The sequence below is a fragment of the Scyliorhinus canicula genome, chromosome 1, assembly GCF_902713615.1.
Source record: "Scyliorhinus canicula chromosome 1, sScyCan1.1, whole genome shotgun sequence".
In the NCBI taxonomy this organism is placed as follows: domain Eukaryota; kingdom Metazoa; phylum Chordata; class Chondrichthyes; order Carcharhiniformes; family Scyliorhinidae; genus Scyliorhinus; species Scyliorhinus canicula.
The window spans coordinates 70,140,486-70,148,740 of NC_052146.1; positions in this window are offsets into that span (position 1 = coordinate 70,140,486).

Here is an 8,255-nt window from a genome sequence, read left to right on the forward strand (position 1 = left end):
GAGGGAGAATTGTGCATATGGGTTTGTGGAGGGTGCTATCTCTTTTTTGTTTTTTTCTGTTTTCTTTTTCTTTGTTTTTGTTCTTTCCTTTTGTTTGAAGTTGCTCTGGGGGGTGGGGGGGGTGGTATTGTTCATGGGGTGCTACTGCGGTTGTATGTTAATAGAGTTAAGATTTTTGTAATTTGTAGAAATTTCAATAAAAATTATTTTTTTTTTAAACTTCTGCACTCTTCCGGGTCTCTAAGTTGTCAGTACTGAATGAGCAGAAACTTTCTCCAATTAAATATGAGGAAGACTGAAGCCGTTGTCTTTAACTCTTGCCACAAACTCTGTTCTGTAGTCATAGACTCCATGTCTCCCCCCCAGCAAGTGTGTCAGGCTGAACCATTCTGCTCATAATCTTGGTATCATATTTGACTCCAAGATGAGCTTCTGGCCACATATTCATGGCATCACTCAGGTCATCCATTCCATCTTCATAACATCGCACGACTACCTCTGCCTCAACACATCTGCTGCTGAAACTCTCTTCTGTGCCTTTGTTACCTCTAGAGTTGATAATTCTGATGCACTCCTGGCTAACCTGCATTCTGTAAACCTGAGGTCAACCAAATCTTTGTTGACTATGTCCTAATTTCCGTCAAGTCGCATTCACCCATTCGCCCCTTGTTTTCAATCTCTCACTTTCTTTTATCTCTGCAATCTCCTCCATCCCGATAGCCTTCTGATATTTATTCACTCCCATAATTCTCCCCATATTTTAATTAGTCCACCATTAGTAGCCATACCTTCAGCTTCTATTCCCAAAATTTATTTTCTATCACTCTGCTCCTTTAAGATGTGCCTTAACACCAAGCTCTGACCAAGCTTTTGTCTTTTGCTCAAATATATCTTTGCTTGGCTAGGTGCCACATTTTAACAAACGAACAAAGAAAATTACAGCACAGGAACAGGCCCTTCGGCCCTCCTAGCCTGCGGCAATCCAGATCCTTTATCTAAACCTGTTGCCTATTTTCCAAGGATCTACTTCCCTCTGTTCCCCGCCCATTCATATATCTGTCCAGATGCATCTAAATGATGCTGTCGTGCCCGTCTCTACCACCTCGGTTGGCAAAGCGTTCCGGGCACCCACCACCCTCTGCGTAAAATACTTACCACGCACATCTCCCTTAAACTTTCCCCCTCTCACCTTGAAATCGTGACCCCTTGTAATTGACACCCCCACTCTTGGAAAAAGCTTGTTGCTATCCACCCTGTCCATACCTCTCATAATTTTGTAGACCTCAATCAGGTCCCCCCTCAACCTCCGTCTTTCCAACGAAAACAATCCTAATCTACTCAACTTTTCTTCATAGTTAGCACCCTCCATACCAGGCAACATCCTGGTGAACCTCCTCTGCACCCTCTCTAAAGCATCCACATCCTTCTGGTAATGTGGCGACCAGAACTGCACGCGGTATTCCAAACGTTCCTGTGAAACCTCTGAACTTAGTTTTATGTTAAAAGATGCCTTTTAAATACAAGTTATTGGTGTTTTAGAGCAGCGACTTTCAAATCTTTTCATCCACGAACCACTTATGCGGTGCAATAAACCCTACCGACCACTTACTAGGTCCTCCCCATGCACTTTAACTTGCCACTGCAAAAATGTGCAACAGAATAAATTTTGCTGTGGTAAGTGAGAGTGCATTCAGTAGGACCCAATATGGGCACTGCGTTTGATGCAATACCAATGAGCTGATGTCTGGTTCCAAGCTGGAGAGCTTCAATCTCATGTTGGGCTCCACACCAGATGGTGCCTCCTCTTTGTTCCCAGCCCCACAAGTGTTGAAAATCCAATCTGCATGTTGTAACAGTAACAGAAATCTTGCTGTAAAACTACATTGTTGCTTGCACTTATGACGACTTGTGCTGGACACACAGGAGCTGGTTTGGTTGTGTGATGTCTGTGAGTGGTGGGGATTGGGGTTCTGGCCTGTTCTCTTTAATGGCCTTGGCACATCAGTGGCTTATATTTGACCAGATTTTGAGAACCACATGTGTTAGAGGCATACAGAACATCTTGCTATTTGAGCTATACTATTCAATTACAGCCATAAATGTCTTGTGTATACTGGCAGATCTCTTATGGCATGGCACACAGGGAGTCAAGACCAGGGTTAATCTTCAGGTGAATTGGGGTTAGTGAATGAGGGAGCGACTCTTCCCGAATTTTAATGTGATCACATTCTGTTCTTTTTTTTATATCGTACTTCAATTTTTCAATGTGTTTATTTATAGTTCAATAGTAGAACGAAACAGGAATTTGCAAAGTAGGTAGACTTGGCTGGATCATAGAAATATCTCTGCAATACAGGCTGAGTGGCGAGGATATACAATATTGAGTATCACTATAGCACCACTGGACATTACAGAGTAGTCAGTTTATATTATTTAGCATGTGCATAGTCACAGAGCCATGTAAAAGCCTTGCCAGTGGCTAGATGGAATTCCTTAAGCCTGCCTTCAGGTTTAGTTAGCAATACTCCTTGACAATGTGAGTCATTGTTTGGACTGCACCACGCTGCAGCTTGGATAGTCTGGGCGACCCCACTGATGTTGAGTGGCTACACAGAGGCTTTGTCCAGTCTGGAAATGGGTTAAAAAGGCCCACTGCTGCTCTGGAAGTACAGTCAAGCAGTAGGTTCTACAATGAGAGAGTTGTTTCTGTTTTTCCCCTGCCAATCCTCCTGTCATAGATCGTTGGCTGTTATTCCGCTTTGGGGTGAGTTTCACCATATGATGTGGCATGACGGAATGCATACTGCTTGACTGTCTTTGTGGAGTTTGCAAACCCCTCCCCCGGATGGTTTCTTCCCACAGTCCAAAGATTTTTTTTTTCAATATTTTTTATTAAAGTTTGCATTTTTACACTGTAGAGATAGATGAGATGGTTACAGTTCACAAGTTGTTCCTTTTTGCCACCCCTCCCCCACCTTCCTTTACCCCTCTACCCTCACCTCACTTTCCCTCTTCCGTTGTTTCCGGATCTTATCCTAGGCCCTTTACTTCACCGTGGGTGGTTGTTCGGTGTTTGTCTGTGTACAGTGCCCACCTTCTCCCTTCCCTCTCTCTGTCACTTGGACTCCCCTCCCTCTTTTCCACTCTTCCCCCTCCTGTTGTCTGCTTATATTTTAGGGGTTATTTTTCGTGTGGTCTTTTGTTGGGCCCTCTGGTCCCCATGTCAGTCTCTCATAGCCTCCCCCTTGGTGTTTCGTCTGGTCTCTCCTCCCCTGTTTCCCTCCTCCCACAGTCCAAAGTGTCATAATATACACATCAGTATATAATGGTGCAGACACACACAGTGACTGACACACTGCAAGACCAATCAACACACACAACACAGCAGCCAATCACCGCTCACTATAAAGCCAGAGGGCACTAGTTTTCCCGCTCATTCGGGATGCAGCCTCTGAGACGGACAGAGCTCGCAGCTAGTAGCACAGACCTTTACCATGTGCTAACGGTTGAGACTGGTCAGGATAGGCATAGGTCTTCAGTTAATCTAACATAGTGTTGACCCACAGTGCAAGTATGTTCAACAGTTCTTAGCTTAATAAAATAGTGTACTATTACAAGTGTTGGTAGCCTGTCTATGTTACTGCTAAGGTAAACACAGTCTCCACAGATCCAGAGTACCCAACACATCATGGTACCAGTACGTGATGTTAGAGTTTATTAGCCCTACCTTCAAGTGATCTGCCTTCAACCAGCAATCAGCCATCCTGCAAAATGGACAGCATCTGCCCCCCACCGCCGCTCCGCATCACCGGCAACCTCAGTGCCAACTGGAAAACCTTTAAACAGCGATTCCAGCTTTACCTTGAAGCCACAGACCTGGAAGCTGCTTCAGACGCCAGGAAGATTGCTCTCTTCCTCTCCACGGCCGGGGACCACGCCATTCATATCTTCAACTCTCTTACTTTTGCTGAAGGTGAAGACAAATCCAAATTCAAGACGATCCTCCCCGAATTTGACAGTCATTGCGACATCGAGGTAAATGAAAGTTTTGAGTGCTATGCCTTCCAGCAGCGTTTGCAGGGTAAGGATGAACCTTTTCAGTCTTTTCTCACCCACCTTCGCATCCTTGCGCAGTCCTGTAATTACGGATCCACCGCCCACTCCATGATACGCGACCAGATCGTTTTTGGTGTTCAATCAGACCCCCTACGCCAGCAGCTCCTCAAGGTTAAACAGCCCACCCTTGCGATTGCCATTGAGACCTGCGTTCTGCATGAACACGTCACTAACCGATACTTGCACATTCAAGCGGCTGAAACGGCGTGGCAAGGTCCCCATGAGGCAGAACGGGTGCAAACAATCAAGCAACTCCAGGGCCTCAGCCTGGATGAGGGCGGCCATTTTGCCCGCTTTTCACGGCCTCCTGCATATGCGCGCACTGAACGAGGGGACAGCAACGCCGAAGATCGCACTGCGCAGGCACGCACCACAATTGACTGCACCGCACATGCGCGGTGGCGCGCTGAGCGTTCTGACCTCACGACATGCGGCAACTGTGGCTCCGCCCACTTAAAGTGGCAATGTCCTGCAAAATCCCGATGCTGCCTACAACGTGGTAAGCTTGGCCACTATGCTGCTTTATGCAGGTCTGCTCAACCTACTACCTCTCGTCGCTCCAACCAGCTACGCAGGGATGTCCGCGCCATCCAGCCCATGGTCACCGAGCCCGATTCTGACCTGATGCCAGACCTTGACACCGAGGACCCTAAAGCACCATTTTGGGTCGGCATCATTACCAAACACAAGATGCCCCCGAAGACAAAAGTTAACCCTCTCCCGATATTCAGCATTGATCTGGACGATGAGTGGTGTGCCACCCTCACGGTCAACCAGAATTCGTCACCCACCTCAGAGACTAAATTTATGAACTATCTGAATTCATGGACTCTCTGAATTGTTTTGTTGCTTTGTTCAATCAACTCACTAGTTTGTACATAATGTTGTTCTAGTTACTCTTTTGTTGCATACTGTCCATCTGCACTAGACACCTTCCAATGTAAATAGCTTAATGTTTATGTACATAGTCTTGTAAATATGCTTCCACATGCCACACGTAGTTAGGAACACTCTCATAATACATTATTTATTACCATGAACACACATTTTTTTAGAAAAGGAGGATGTCATAATATACACATCAGTATATCATGGTGCAGACACACACACTGCAAGACCAATCAACACACACAACACAGCAGCCAATCACAGTTAAGGCATGCTCACTATAAAGCCAGAGGGCACTAGTTTTCCACTCATTCGGGATGCAGACTCTTAGACGGACAGAGCTCGCAGCTAGTAGCACAGACCTTTACCATGTGCTAACAGTTTAGACTGGTCAGGATAGCAAAGGTCTTCAGTTAATCTAACATAGTGTCGACCCACAGTGCAAGTATATTCAACAGTTCTTAGCTTAATAAAATAGTGTTGTACTATTACAAGTGTTGGTAGCCTGTCTACGTTACTGCTAAGGTAAGCGCAGTCTCCACAGATCCAAAGTACCCAACACATCACAAAGATGTGCAGCTTAGATGGATTGGCTGTGCTAAATTGCCCCTTGGTGTACAACGGTTAGTTGGGGTTACGGAGAGTGGACCTAGGTGATGTGCTTTTTCAGAATAATAATAATCTTTATTGGTGTCACATGTAGGCTTACATTAACACTGCAATGAAGTTACTGTGAAAATTCCCTAGTCGCCACACTACAGCACCTGTTTGGGTACACTGAGGGAGAATTCAGAATGTCCAATTCACCTAACAAGCACGTCTTTCTGGACTTGTGGGAGGAAACCAGAGCACCCGGAGGAAACACACACAGACGCAGGGATAACGTGCAGACACCACACAGCCAATGACCCAAGTGGGAATCGAACCTGGGACCCTGGCGCTGTGAAACAACAGTGCTAACCACTGTGCTACCGTGCTGCTCAGAAGATCGGTGCAGACTGGATGGGCTGAATGGTCTCCTTCTGCATTGTAGGTATTCTAAGACCAGAGATTCTTAAGGTTTTGGCTTGTGATTTCCATGAGGTATTGGCAAGTTTACTGAGGTTATTGTGGAGTTTAATTTTTTCTGCAGACTTGATGAGCTGCTGTCTGCACATTTGGGTTCTGTCAAGGGAAACGCCTAGATAAACCGGATTGGGATTGTGCTTCAGTCTCTGGTCAACCAGGGTGATGTTCAGTTCTCACTTAGCGCTGGAATTCTGAAGCTGGAATGTGCCAGAGACTGTTTTACAGGTGCTCGGTTTTGGTAGTCAGCCAGCTTTACGATATACATCTGACTTTCATTCACAACCTCTGGACCCAGTTTGGGGTAGGTTGTTGGCGTACAAGTTGAATAGGCTTGAGGCTATGACAGACCCCTGGGTTGCCTGTTCATCTGTTTCTTCCAGGCTCTAGTCTTGTCACCCATATACAGCCTAAACCATCTGTCCTGAAGTAGCAGTTCAGTAGCATCCCAGACTGTACCATATGCAGCAGTGAGGTCAAGGAAAATAAGATTCCTTTGAAAACCATTTTTAATTAAAATAGTTAATGTGAAGACGTTATCACCTATTTCTTCCATGTTGAAAGCATGCTTGGTCTGCGTTCAGGATTTTCGCCACTTCTGCCTTGATCCACTGTAGGATTATGCACTCTACCACCTTGAACCATACTGATGACAAGGCCAAAATCAGAAAATGCAGGAAAATCTCAGCAGCAAGTCTAACAGCATCTGTGGAGAGAGAATGTGGCTAACGTTTCGTGTCTGGATGACTCTTCATCAGAGTGATGATAACTGAGATGTTGGCCAATAGTTATAGACATAGATGTTTACAGCATGGAACCAGGCACTTCGGCCCAGCTTGTCCATGCCGGCCAGTTTCTATCACAAAGCTAGTCCCATTTGCCCACATTTGGCCCATATCCCTCTATATCCACCCTGCCCATGTAACTATCTAACTGCTTTTTAAAAGGCAGAATTGTACCCGCCTCTACCACTGCCTCTGACAGCTCATTCCAGAGGCTCACCACCCTCTGTGTGAAAGAAATTCCCCTCTGGTCTCTTTTGTATCTCTCCCCTCTCACCTTAAACCTATGCCCTCTAGTTCCAGACTCCTCTACTTTTGGGAAAATATGTCGACTATCTACCTTATCTATGCTCCGCATTATTTTATAGACCTCTATAAGATCAATGCAGATGCAAATATCAATGTGCACTGAATGGGAACATTCACCAGCTCTGATGTTGGCTAATTGTGTCTGAGGAAAATAAATATTAACAGTAATTTTGGGTCTTAGCTTGGTTTTAGGAGGCAGGCCAATGATTTTGGAATGTACCAGCATTCCCTCACATATGACGCTTGTAAAGAATTAGGCCAACTAAAAGTGGGGGCGGAGCATAGTATTTCAGAAGTTTACACTGCCAATTTGATTGCAAACTTTGGCATAAGAATTTATCATGGGGAAAAAAATTTAAAAGAAAATTGTAACAAAAACATGCAAGTGTAGGTCTAAGATGTTTAATATCAGTTAAAAAAAAAGTATTCAAATGGTCAATAGAATAGGGGCCGAGATTTGTAAGATTAAAGTAATTTGGCAGATAGTGATTGATTTGTAACATTGAGTTCATTTTGAGAACTGCATCTCTGTCAACTATTGGATTTTCTTGTGAATTCCAGTTTTGATGAGAAACCAGATTGTCATTTTCCCATCAGCTCTTGAAAGTATGATTCTACGAAGAACATTGTTATTATTTTAAACGTGCATTGAAAATGCACAGCCAGGGGCTCACATTGTGGTCTGGCAAGTTACAAGATAGAAACTGAGCACATGCAACCTGTGATACTACCACTCGAAGAAGGAACTGAAGGCACTATTGCTCAGTTTGCAGATGATACAAAGATCTGTAGAGGGACAGGTAGTATCGAGGAAGCAAGGGGGCTGCAGAAGGATTTGGACAAGCTAGGAGAGTGGGCAATGAAATTGCAAATGAAATACAATGTGGAAAAGTGTGAGGTAATGCACTTTAGAAGAAGGAAGTTAGGCATAGACTATTTTCTAAATGGGGAAATGCTTAGGAAATCAGAAACACAAAGGGACTTGGGAGTCCTTGTTCACGATTCTCTTAAGGTTAATGTGCAGGTTCAGTCGGCAGTTAAGGCAAATGCAATGATCGCATTCATGTCAAGAGGGCAAGAATACAAGACCAGAGA